Source organism: Crocodylus porosus, unplaced genomic scaffold (genome assembly GCF_001723895.1).
Source record: "Crocodylus porosus isolate Cpor-Errol unplaced genomic scaffold, CroPor_comp1, whole genome shotgun sequence".
Taxonomy (NCBI): domain Eukaryota; kingdom Metazoa; phylum Chordata; order Crocodylia; family Crocodylidae; genus Crocodylus; species Crocodylus porosus.
The window spans coordinates 44,788,296-44,799,659 of record NW_017728951.1 but is presented as its reverse complement, the minus strand read 5'-3'; the positions used below and the strand labels follow the sequence as shown (position 1 = coordinate 44,799,659).

Below are 11,364 nucleotides of genomic sequence, written 5' to 3'. Positions count from 1 at the left end.
TCATGGCACTGGGAGGGGGGCTATGGAGGGGGCTGCAGCCACCCCAAATGTTGCTGTAGCTCTGCTCCCAGCACCGCCCCTGCCCACCCACTGCATGCTGCTGGGCTCTGCTTCTCGCAGCCTATGTGCTGCACGCATGCATGGGCATTTATCTGCCAAATTATTGGGCACTTCCGGCCTATTTCCGATACAGCCAATTTTCTTTATATCAGTACCAATCCGATATTGGACTGATGTATTGATGCACCTCTAATAGAGACAGGGGACTAAACATCTTAGAAGCATTACCAGACTTTTTCCTTGATTTGAAATGGGACCATGCAAGTGTTCAATTGAACCAGTAAAAGTTTAGTAGCTTAGTTTGAGCAGTTGGAAGGCCTACATTGTACAAGTGTTCAGGGGCTAGCTGTGTGTTCTGCAGATAGCTTGCACTGAAGAGAGCATCCAGGTAGGGAATCCCAGTGTACTTTGCTGGTTCTTTAGTCTGTCTTGAAACAGATGACACTACCTGAGGGCACAGATCCAAGGTCACCATGCCTTTCTCACAGCATTCTTCCCTCCCTCTTGGCTGTCAGACAGTGGATTCAGAGCGTGTCTGCTGTCTTCTTAAGCTGGGACTCTGACTGCTGAGGGGGAGCTTTGCCTGTGGTGCTCCTGGGACTGTGCTGCCACCACTGCAGCTAGAGATAGGGTCACGATCATAGATGTAGTTGCAATATGGATGCAGCAGCAACAGGAAGACAGAGAGGTGTATTTACCCAGTAGGTGGTCTGTATGAGAGATCTGGCTTTCTCTAAACAGCAACCTTAAGGAACTGCAGTTCAGGCAGGTGAGAAGGTCAGTGAGTCTCCTCTTGCTCTTTGTCTATTAGATACCCTCATGGAAAATATCCTAGATACGTGCACTATACTTTGCACTGCTTTTATTCCTCCTCCTTTAAGTCTGAGGCTACATGGGAAGTTGCATATGCCCATAAGCAAAATTCCTATGCTGTGAAAGTAGCTGTTCCTTGTTGTGGCCCAGAGAATCTAAAATATAATTTTAACAAAATTAGGGCCCTGGCCACAGTGCAGGGCTTTGCCCTTGGTGTTTGTGGAGTTGCATCCCAACCACCATTGTTGGACCTAGGATATTAGATTCATCCTTTGCATTCCCAGAGCATTGACAGGACCCCACCAGGAACAGAACCCCTTGACACAGACTAACCATACAGGTGGGGTAGGTTGGGGACCTCTGGGAAAGGAAAAGGCTGGGCAGAGAGACCAGTCCATGTTGGTGGGAGATCTGGCTGAAGAAATGGCATGGTGTTTGGGGTCTGTGTGAGGTCATGGGCCCTGGACAGCAGTGTGGAGCTTGAGGTCTGCAGGGCAGCCAGGGGACTCAGGGAATGACATGGTGTCTGCAGCCTATGGAATTCAGATCAGGGTGGGTGCTGTTGGGTCATTTCCTCCATCTGCACAGCTCTGGGACTGTAGAGAGGGCTGAACTTTCCCAACTCCTGGGCTGACAGGAAGGGGGTTTGTCTGTGCTTCAGCCAGAGCAGTGGAGTCTGGCACATGACAGACTGTTTCCCTGAACTAGGGGGGAGGGCAGAGTGCATGCTATGATATCACAGGACAGCATGGAAGTGTCTATCAATAGGGTAAGTGTACAAGCATTTATTTCTCCTGTAGAGTTCCTACCAGGGGAAATTTGCACCACTTTGGATGTGGCGGAAGTTTCTACTGGACCACGCACCAGTTTTTGTCCGGTAAAAAGTGTTTGAGCACACGTGTATACTTTCTACTAGTGGACCACAATTCCTCTAATAGAAATCCTTGTACACACCCTTAGAGGCAGTAACTATAGTGCAGGGCAGAAAGTTTGCCTGCTAAAAGAGAGGGGCAAGATTTTAGACAGGTATTGCCACATCGCTCTTATTCAGTCTAAGTAAGGACACGCAACACTGGGAAGATGCTGAGATTCAGAGGTGTAGGACATTTTTTCTTTTTTTTTTTTATTAAGGCTTTAATTTATCTCTTCATTGGTTTTCTCACATCCTAATTGCATACTGTTTGTGCTGCAGTTCTTGTTTGTCATGGTGATTCTATCAGTTCTTATTTTCATTACTAGGTTGAGGTGTTCAGAATATACACAGTAGTTACCATTAAAAAGACAAAATGTATCTATGGAATCTGTGTCTCCTTAGTGTACAAAATGACTACAGTGTCTAACACTGTGAAGGAGCAATCATTGTCTAATACCAAGTTGTTAAAGACAATCCACATAGCTACCTACTTGGTAGTACTTTACCTGTTGCTTGTTCAGCATCAGTGGCCATTTCTACATGAGACACTTGTATAAACAAGTACTAAATGACTGCATAGTAACCCAAGTTACTGTGCAGTAGTGCCAACAGACATCTTTTTTGTGATGCTGCTGCGCAATAGCATCGCATTGCAATTGTTGCCATGTGGTGCAACTGCAGAGTAGTATCAAGCTACTGCACAGTCAGCATCTTGTGTAGAGACGGCCAGTATTACTTTTGTTTCTGCATCACCAGCTTGGCTACTCTGTGATGAATACTCCTAATCAGTTGAATAGTAAAACTGCAGCTTCTAACAGAAACCATGTGCTTGATCAGTATGACCATTCCAGTCATATTAGCTAGAGAAAAAACTATGTAATGACAGGCTTATGCATAAGTTTAAGAATATATAAAGGACATGGAAACTTAATAATCAACATATGAAACTCCCTCTTTACTTACCTGCCTATCACATCTGTTTATGAAACTTGTATCTTAGTTAAATATGAAATAAAGAGTAACATTTCACTTTAGTTCTACCCTGGAATACATTACCTACATTTGCAAAGAAAGAGTTAGCTTTGATTCTTTGTGTTAGGGGTAGTGGCTTCTTTTTTTTCTGTTTGTAGAAGGCCAGTTGAGCTCAGTCCGGTTGTGGTCCATAGCTATTGTTGCAATACGCAAAAGTTAATATTACAATAACTCATATTCCTACAATATCATTGCCTACCATTAGCTATGTCTGCGGAAAACTCACACAGTGATACAAATATTTTCTGTCATTTCAAACTCTGTGAGTAACCTGCTCCATGCTTTTATAATCTGGGATAATATTGCAACTCAAAGTTACCGATCAAAAATGAATATGGAACCCTACCTTAGATTCAGGGGGCGGGGGGAGGGGGGGGTTATGGTAATTGTACTGATAGTTAAGGCACCCAGTTTGGCTGTTATTCTCACCATCTACTGAGTGACAGTATCTGAAAATCAGTGCTTCCAGAAGCAAATTTCTTTTCTTACCTGCTTACCACCTCACCTCACCCTTGTCAATTACTGCTGGTTTAACTGAACAGTTAAAACTCACAGCAAGCCATGAACTCATTTGAATATGACCCGCAAACTGAGTTCATAAATGTGTAGTGCAATTTAATGGGTTTGCAAGGTCCTGCCCCTTCACAGCCAGACACTTTATTGATCACCAGGGATTACCTGTTTATCTTTAAATGGTATCCTGATAGCCTACCTCCACACTCATGGATTCTTTTTCAGTTTTTTTATTTGAAGACACTGTTGCTTTGGTTTGGAGGAGCTGATTTTTGTGGATCACTGTTCTTCCCCACTGTAAAATAGTGTTGTGTATTGTTTTTAATGGAAATGCATTCCAGTTTAATCCATAGACAAGCTCACTGATTCCACTGAGCTTTGGATCAGCTTATAAGACTTGGGTGTCTTGGTACTCTCTCTGAAAAAAAAATCTCTCCCCCCTGCCAGAAAGTGTTTTGATGCTTTGTAATATGTGATGGATACTTGTAATGCCTACACAGTAACTGTAAACCAGTACTCCTACCAAACCTGACCTCTCAGCCTATGCAAACATTGAATAGCCATTTTCTCTTTCCATTATTTTACCAAATTATACATGTCTCCATAATAATGGGAATATGTTGCCTGATCCCAAACCAGAAGATCTTTTTTAAGAAATTAAGAATAATGGCCTATATTGGATAGCCTTCACACTGAGCCTATTGGAATAAAATTTCTTGACATTAATATGATTTTTAACAATGGCACCATGAAAGGAGTAATAATTTGTTGATTATTACTAGAGTCATCACAGAAATATTAAATAAAGTGCTAAACTATGTGAAGCATGTTTCTGTGCACACCCATTCAGCATTGTTTATGCACAAATATTTTGAACATTTTAAAATAATTTATCTCTGAAGCATGTGCTAGATCCTGATTCAGGCTGAGAGAATCTAAAGTTGTGTACTTTAGTAGTTTAACTGTAAGCCTGAGCAACATTTTCCCTACCCTGAATCTGGCAGTGGGTATTTTGTTCCACTCAGTCATTCATCACTTCCAATATATAAAAGCTAATTATGTTTCATTTTATTGGACAGAAGGGATTAGGACAGAAGACGTGCCTTTAAAATATGGGATCTCTGTGTCTCTCCGCAGCTGAGACTGTAGTTAAAATTCTAATTTGACTTAGAAATCCTAGTGCCCCCTTAGCTAAGACCTATGTAATAGATTATATTAAAGTCCTTAGGGGCCTGATTCACCTCTCATTTAGCTTGCTGTAATTCCGATGACTTCAGTAATTTTTCTCTTGAATTACACTGGCATGAGAATCAGGTCATAGGATATTTTCACAAATACAGCTATGTGCATATAGGCTCCATAGTTCATGGCTGTTCCACCTAAGAGTATGTCCTTCAGAATTTCTGTCCCTCACCACTTCTTAGGATTTATGCAACTTTATGTTTTACCACTTATCTTTACCAGTTTAATTACTTTATCTGTTTAATCTTAACTGATGTATACTTGTAAAAGAATTTTAGATATTCTGATAAATAGGATGCTAAATGATAAGTATTGGTGATGAATAAGTACTGATATTAAAGGGAAAATCCTCAGATGTTGGATTTATCTCATCAGACTACATGACACCAGAAGCTGTTTCACAACAGTTTTTGTGCTTGTTGGGCTTTGGCCACTGACTTGACACGTTAATTCACTCTGCCTCTGCCTCTGCCTTGTTCTGCCTATAAAATTTTTTCTTTTTCATCCAGTAGTGTAATTAGAGAGGGGAGAGGAGCTGTGTGACAGGATTGGTTTCCAAGGGCTGCCGGGGTGTCCTGCCGTGGCTGCCCCAATACTGTTAGGCCCTTGTTCCTGCTTCCTTGCCTGCCATGGGTTGTTGATGAAAGTAATGAGGGGAGGCTGGTGAACCTAGGTACATGCTCTTTCTCTCTTTCTGTTCCCAGTATTCATTCCCTCCAGCCCTTGAGGGCTACATTCATGGCCTCCTTCCACCCCTACAGCCATGCCCATGCTTTGCAGGTATTAGTCCATTGCCATTTGATCCCTTGTTAGGTCTTGGCTTTACTAACTTTAGCCTATGGGTTAATCTAGCTGTTGACTGATGGCCTAGGCAAACTGACTCTGGTCTAGACTTTCCAGTCTCTGCAGCCTCCAGTTGGCTGCTGGCTGCCTCGATCATCCTGTCCAGGCTTGGGTTCAGGCTCCTACTCCCTCAGCTTCAGCTGGGCTGTGCCTCCAGCCCCTGGGCCACTTGGCTGTAACTTGCTCTTAGTCCAGCCTCCTCGGTGCCCTTGACCCAGGGCAAGGCTTTATCCCTGAGGCCACCACTTCTCCCCTTTCAGCCACACCAGGTCCACTGGTTATACACCAAACAAGTAAACATATAATAGCACAACCAAAACACATGTATACTGCCTTCACAAAGCTAGCATCCCACTAACTATAACCTACAGGGCTAAACTTATCTCACCCCTATGTGTAACATCATTTCCCTGGGCACTGCTTCCCCTCTGTCAGCTTCCCTGTGGGAACTCCTTTCCCTGCAGCTTGCAGGGCCTGACTGCCTGCTTGGTCTCAGGGACTGGGCTTATGTGCCCAGGAGTTCCACCTCCTTTCAATCACCTATCTTCACCCCACAGCCACACACCAGAGTTTTTAATCTCTAAATCAACGGGCAGCCAGTGATCCTGCCTCTGGCTCCCTTGGGGTGGGTTCCTTTTGCTTTGACTGGGCATTTCAGTCCCTGCTCTCCTTGCAAATGTTTCCTACAGTTCTCTCAGAGATGCCATCTGCCAAAGCACCCACCCTCCTGTGGACTGTTTTGTCACAGACTCCATTGTGCTGATTGAGTTTTCCTTCCCCTCCCTCATGTCCAAGTAACAGGGTTTGGGTCCCCTGTTACAGGCTGCGATGCCCTTCTTCCCCAGAATCTTTGTTGCATCTAGAGCAGCCCTGCCCCTTGGGCCATAAAAGCTAAGCTGGAGAACCTGCAGTGCTACCTGGCTGTAGGATCTGTGTGTTGTGTGTCTGGCCCCAAAAGCCAAGTGACATGCTTTTTGTTAATTATATTATGTGGTTGTTGCACAAGGCATGAAAGATGAAGGTTTGCCCATCCAGTGTTTTAATCATGTCAACAAGAGCAGGCAACAGGCTTGTGGAAGCCCTGTGCTCTCAGACCTAGAAGCTGATCAGAAACAGTCCTATGCAACCCAGCTATAGGAGCTGGGTGCGGGAATGTGGCAGGAGCAGCTGGGGTCTCTGAGTCAACGCGACAGATAAGACCCTCCTATGACCAGGTGGCATGGGGATGCTCCAGCTAGGCTTCTAGGGCCTGACAGCTTATGGTCTCTCAAGCTGAAGTCCTGCGGGGAGGGGCAGTGCTGCTTCAGATATGTGACAAAGGAGCACTTGCCTTCCGCCCCCAAGGTTTGCTTCGTGGCACTGAAATTAATAGGTACATCTCTGTTCTTTATATATACACCTCTGTTCTCACAGGAGAAAACCAGACCACATAATTTGGCTCACTCTTAAGTTATGTAGTCAATGACATGCTATACTGTATATCTCACATACAGAAGGACATAAAAAACTCCACCAACAAACTCATTTCATTTGCTGAAAATGCCACACAGTACACCCAGGGTTCCATCTTCAAGGTACTAAAAATTGGTATGATCCACTAGGTTAGCTAAACAGGTATTTCACGTTAAGCATGCAAATAGTCCTGTGAAGTCAGTGAGAATATTTAAATATTTTTGCAGTACCTGCTGCAGTGTTTTAGTGGATAAAGGCAAAGTACTCAGCTCCTGATAGGATTGAGTCCAAAATTAAATCATAAAATCTCAAACACAGAAATAGGTGACTAAAAAGTAGCTCTAATATTTTATTTTTCAGATAGCGTATATACAGTGTAATAATGTCCACTCTAATAGACAAGTCTTATGAAACTCAGTGTATTTTCAGATAGTCTCTATCCTGAATTTGAAAGCTATGTCTTCTATGTGATAGAAAGGAAAGTAATAGTCACCAGAACTAGTTTCACCCTCAGCACTATACATGCAAAGTACAATTTCAGGTGACAAAAATAACAGATCTGTGAAATAATTTTAAAATGATTTGCTGAATTTAAGATACTGTTGTGTATCTTCTCATGTACTACAGTTGTGTGTGCATATGTTAATATAAGGAAAAATGCAGTAAAATCTATGTGAATAGAATTTCTGGATAAAAATAAATTAGAGGACTCCTTCGTATTCTGAGGACAGTATATGTCCTTTGCTGAAAGCAGCCTGAAGAAAATGATTATGGCTTGAGGTCTGGCTTTGAAGAGGAAAAAAGTGTAAAGAATAAATATTTTCCACCCAATAGCATATTTATATAAAATACCTTTACTACACAAATTTTTTGTATAAATTAACGATTAACCAATATTATATCTTTATGTTCTGCTGCTAAGGTATTATGATGATATGTGCCATAATAGTAAAATAGATATATAAATAAGTACATATTTTGATAGTTTTGTGTACAATTAATACAGGAGGTACAAGTATCTAACTTACGTCAACAAGTAGCCTTTACCAGTCAAGAAATCTGATTTTTTTAAACTATTAATTAATACAAAATATCAAAAATCAATTTAACATTTTAAGATACAACCAGTCCCCTAAAATGTCTATAAAGACAAATATCTATTTTCCATCAACAGTGCTCCCTCAAGAAGTCTGATTTAATGACAAGAACAATTTATTTCTCTCTGGGTAGGTGGAAACAGTTGGGCTCAGCTTCTTAAGAGCCTTTGTTCATGAACATCTGTGTTGAAACTCGTGTAGTTAACAGATGATATTGGCAGTAAAAAAGTGATTAAGGCTTTCTATAATGTCATCTTCGATTTTTTTGTGGACCTCTACATAATAATTATGGGAGGGGGGAAGTGATCTGACTTGTTATTGTAGCACTTATGTTCAGAAGACTGCCAGTAGAAGCTCTTTTGTGACAAATGATATTATTCTGTTCTTTTCATTATTCTGCAAGCAGTGACATGCTTTTTGTTAATTATATTATGTGGTTGTTCGACAAAGCATGAAGGATGAAGGTTTGCCTATCCAGTGGTTTAATCATGTGAACAACAACAGGCAATAAAATATTTAGTTTTAGAGATTAAAAAATATTTTAACCATGCAAGTCAATTTGAAAATTAAATACTGGAATTATATATGATATTATATATGATATACCAGTGCTACTGCTTTATACTGATATACTGATATAATCTTTTCCCTGTTTGTGTTACTTTACAAAAGCCACTGTTACTGTCTCTATGATACAGTTAGGGAAACAGAAGCAGAAAGGTGAAGGGAATTTCCCATGTTCATTAGGGGTGTGCAAAATGGGCTCTAGTCAATTCAGATTAGGATTCAGCCTGAATCGGGGACAATGATTCACTTAGTTGATTTGGATCACTGTCTCTGATTCAATTCGGCTGAATCTGAATCTCAAGATTCGATGCTGATTCAGAGAATCAGCAATTTGGCCATAGACACAGTTTTAAATGTTTTTTCTACATACCTCAAGGTATCAGGGCAGATGGAGCATCCCACAGGAGCACAGGGGGCCCCCCTATATGCTTGGCGGCAAACCCAGAAGTGGACTAGAAGTACTTCCAGTCCACTTCCGGATCTGCCACCGAGCGTGCTGGGTAGCACCCCCATGACTCCTCGGCTCAGTGATTGGCCATGGGGGGGGAACCCAGGTGCCCCTCCAGACCAAGGAAGCACCACTCGCTGAGCCTAGGGAGCTTGGAGGGCCCCCCTGGTATGCTGCCCGGTGGACCCAGAAGTAGACTGGAAAAGCTTCTGGTTCCTTATGGGTCTGCTGTCAAGTGCTCTGGGAAGTCCCCCATGCTCCTGTGGGATGCTCGATTTGCTCCGGCATTGCAGCATTCATGAGGCACCTGGTACCTTGTGGTATGTGGAAAAAACATTTAAAGCTGTGTCTATGTCCAAATCGCCGAATCTCTCTGAATGGATTTAGAAGGTTGCGATTCGATTCAGAGAGATTAAAGGGTCTCCTGATTCAATTCAGATTTGGAGTTTCAGCCACTGAATCAAATCAGGGACCAAAGCTTCACAGAGCCCTAATGTTCACACACTGAGGCAGTGCTTGAGCAAAAATTAGATTTCCTAGAGTTCTTGGCTCTCATTCCTGTAGTTTGTAAATCACACCATTCTTTTTTCTGTTCTATGATGTTTGCACACTAAATGCCTATCACAATACAGAATCTCAGGCCACCCCGCTGTTAACATTATGCTGTGTTGAAAATGAATGTACAAGAAAGCTGCACTAAAGGTAGTGTGCTGATAGGGAGATGATTAGCTCCATGAATCTGATTCACACAGCCCTGATGTAAGTTACAGCCATTACTTTGGGGTTTCAGGTATAACTTATATTAGCAGGAAACTTAACACAGTTCAGTTCTGTGTAGCCTCCTTTGCAACTTCCCTGACCCTAGGTTTGGGGGGATCAGCAGATGCAAATTACATTCTCCAGTCTCTGTTGACTGTTGCATAGGCTTTCTGTGTCCTGATGCTTATATTTTGATAACAGTACATCACTAATATCAAGGCAAGGGTTTTCACATCACCACTTTAATTTTTTCCAGGAGGCTGGGCATTTTGTGCCTGAAATCTTTTATAACATATCACCCCAATATATAATTGATTCAATAAAAGGCATCACCAAAAATCCTTCTCTTTCATATATTTTCTGGACCAACATGTCCACAACAACACTCCAACACTCCAACTATTTCCAAGGATTTCAAGTGACCCCTACTTTGTCATTTCTTTCAAAATTTGCAACAGCAATTTATATTTTCCGTTAAGCAGCTCATGCAGTAGTCTCAGCCAGATATGTTCAAAAGATAGTCCTCAGTCCTTATTGTTCAGATAAATTCTAGGAAAATGTGACCCACTCCCCCACCATCTCTTTGTTGCTCTCTGTCTCTCTCATACACACATTAATGGAAGTCTATGGGTCTTACAGATAATTTCAGGTTCAAGGAAACTGTCAGCTGTACAACATATAAATGTACAAGTATAGTGTACGAAATACAATATAAGATGCACAAAGTGTTATATATGTAACTGTAAAAGGATGAAATTCTTTAGAGTTCCATAAAAGAAACACTCAAAATTAGTATATAATGCACATTTTACAAATTTGTAGCATAGAGGCATGGAATATTGGATTCATGTACATTTCAATTTGGTGATGGAATGCAAATTCTTCCTACTTAGAAATTGTACTGTGTTTTATTTCATAATTTTGGAAATGATCATGTGCAACAAGACTGTTTATGTTGTGTTAAACTTAGTGAAATTACAGCAATGTAAAGCTGGTACTCTGATGAATATCACCTTTGGGATGTATTGGTAAATAGCGACTCATGTACACTTCACAGCTAAAATGGTCATTATTAAAAGTCAGCATTTATTTTTCCACACAGTGATATCTGAGATTATCTCGGTATTTCCCTACTTAGAATAGACAATACCTTTGTTAACTGTTGGTAAGTGTTGGCAAATATTGACTTTTTTTAATGAGTCTTCTGTTTTTAAAATAAATACTAGAAGATATATTATCCAAAGCAAATGTTTTCAACCTGAGTGCTGCATATTCTACAGTGCCATGGGATCATTTTAAGGATGCTATGGGGTGTCACGCAATATTACTACTGTGCACGTTCTTCACATGATGTGCACATTTCTTCACATGATTCATAGAGATTTCAAATAGGAATCCATAATGTCAAAAACATTCTGTCCTGCTGTGGTTTATCTGAGTTTTGTGCAACAAGAATTGCTCTACTATTTTTCTGACAAGTGAAAGGCAAGAGCTGGCATTTTCTGAGCTGAGCTGGCTTTGGGTCTAACAAGAGATACCTTGAGTCTAGATTGAGAACCACTGGTCTAAGGAATGAAATACTTCTGACAGGCATCATGTGACTATTCCAGCATAGTTTGAAACTT

General features: G+C 41.3%; 1 protein-coding gene across 1 annotated transcript in view; it reads left to right on the top strand.

The window, feature by feature from the left end:
• KCNMA1 (potassium calcium-activated channel subfamily M alpha 1) overlaps positions 1-11,364 on the top strand; it is a 997,979-nt gene that overhangs the window by 745,930 nt on the left and 240,685 nt on the right. The window lies entirely within an intron of this gene.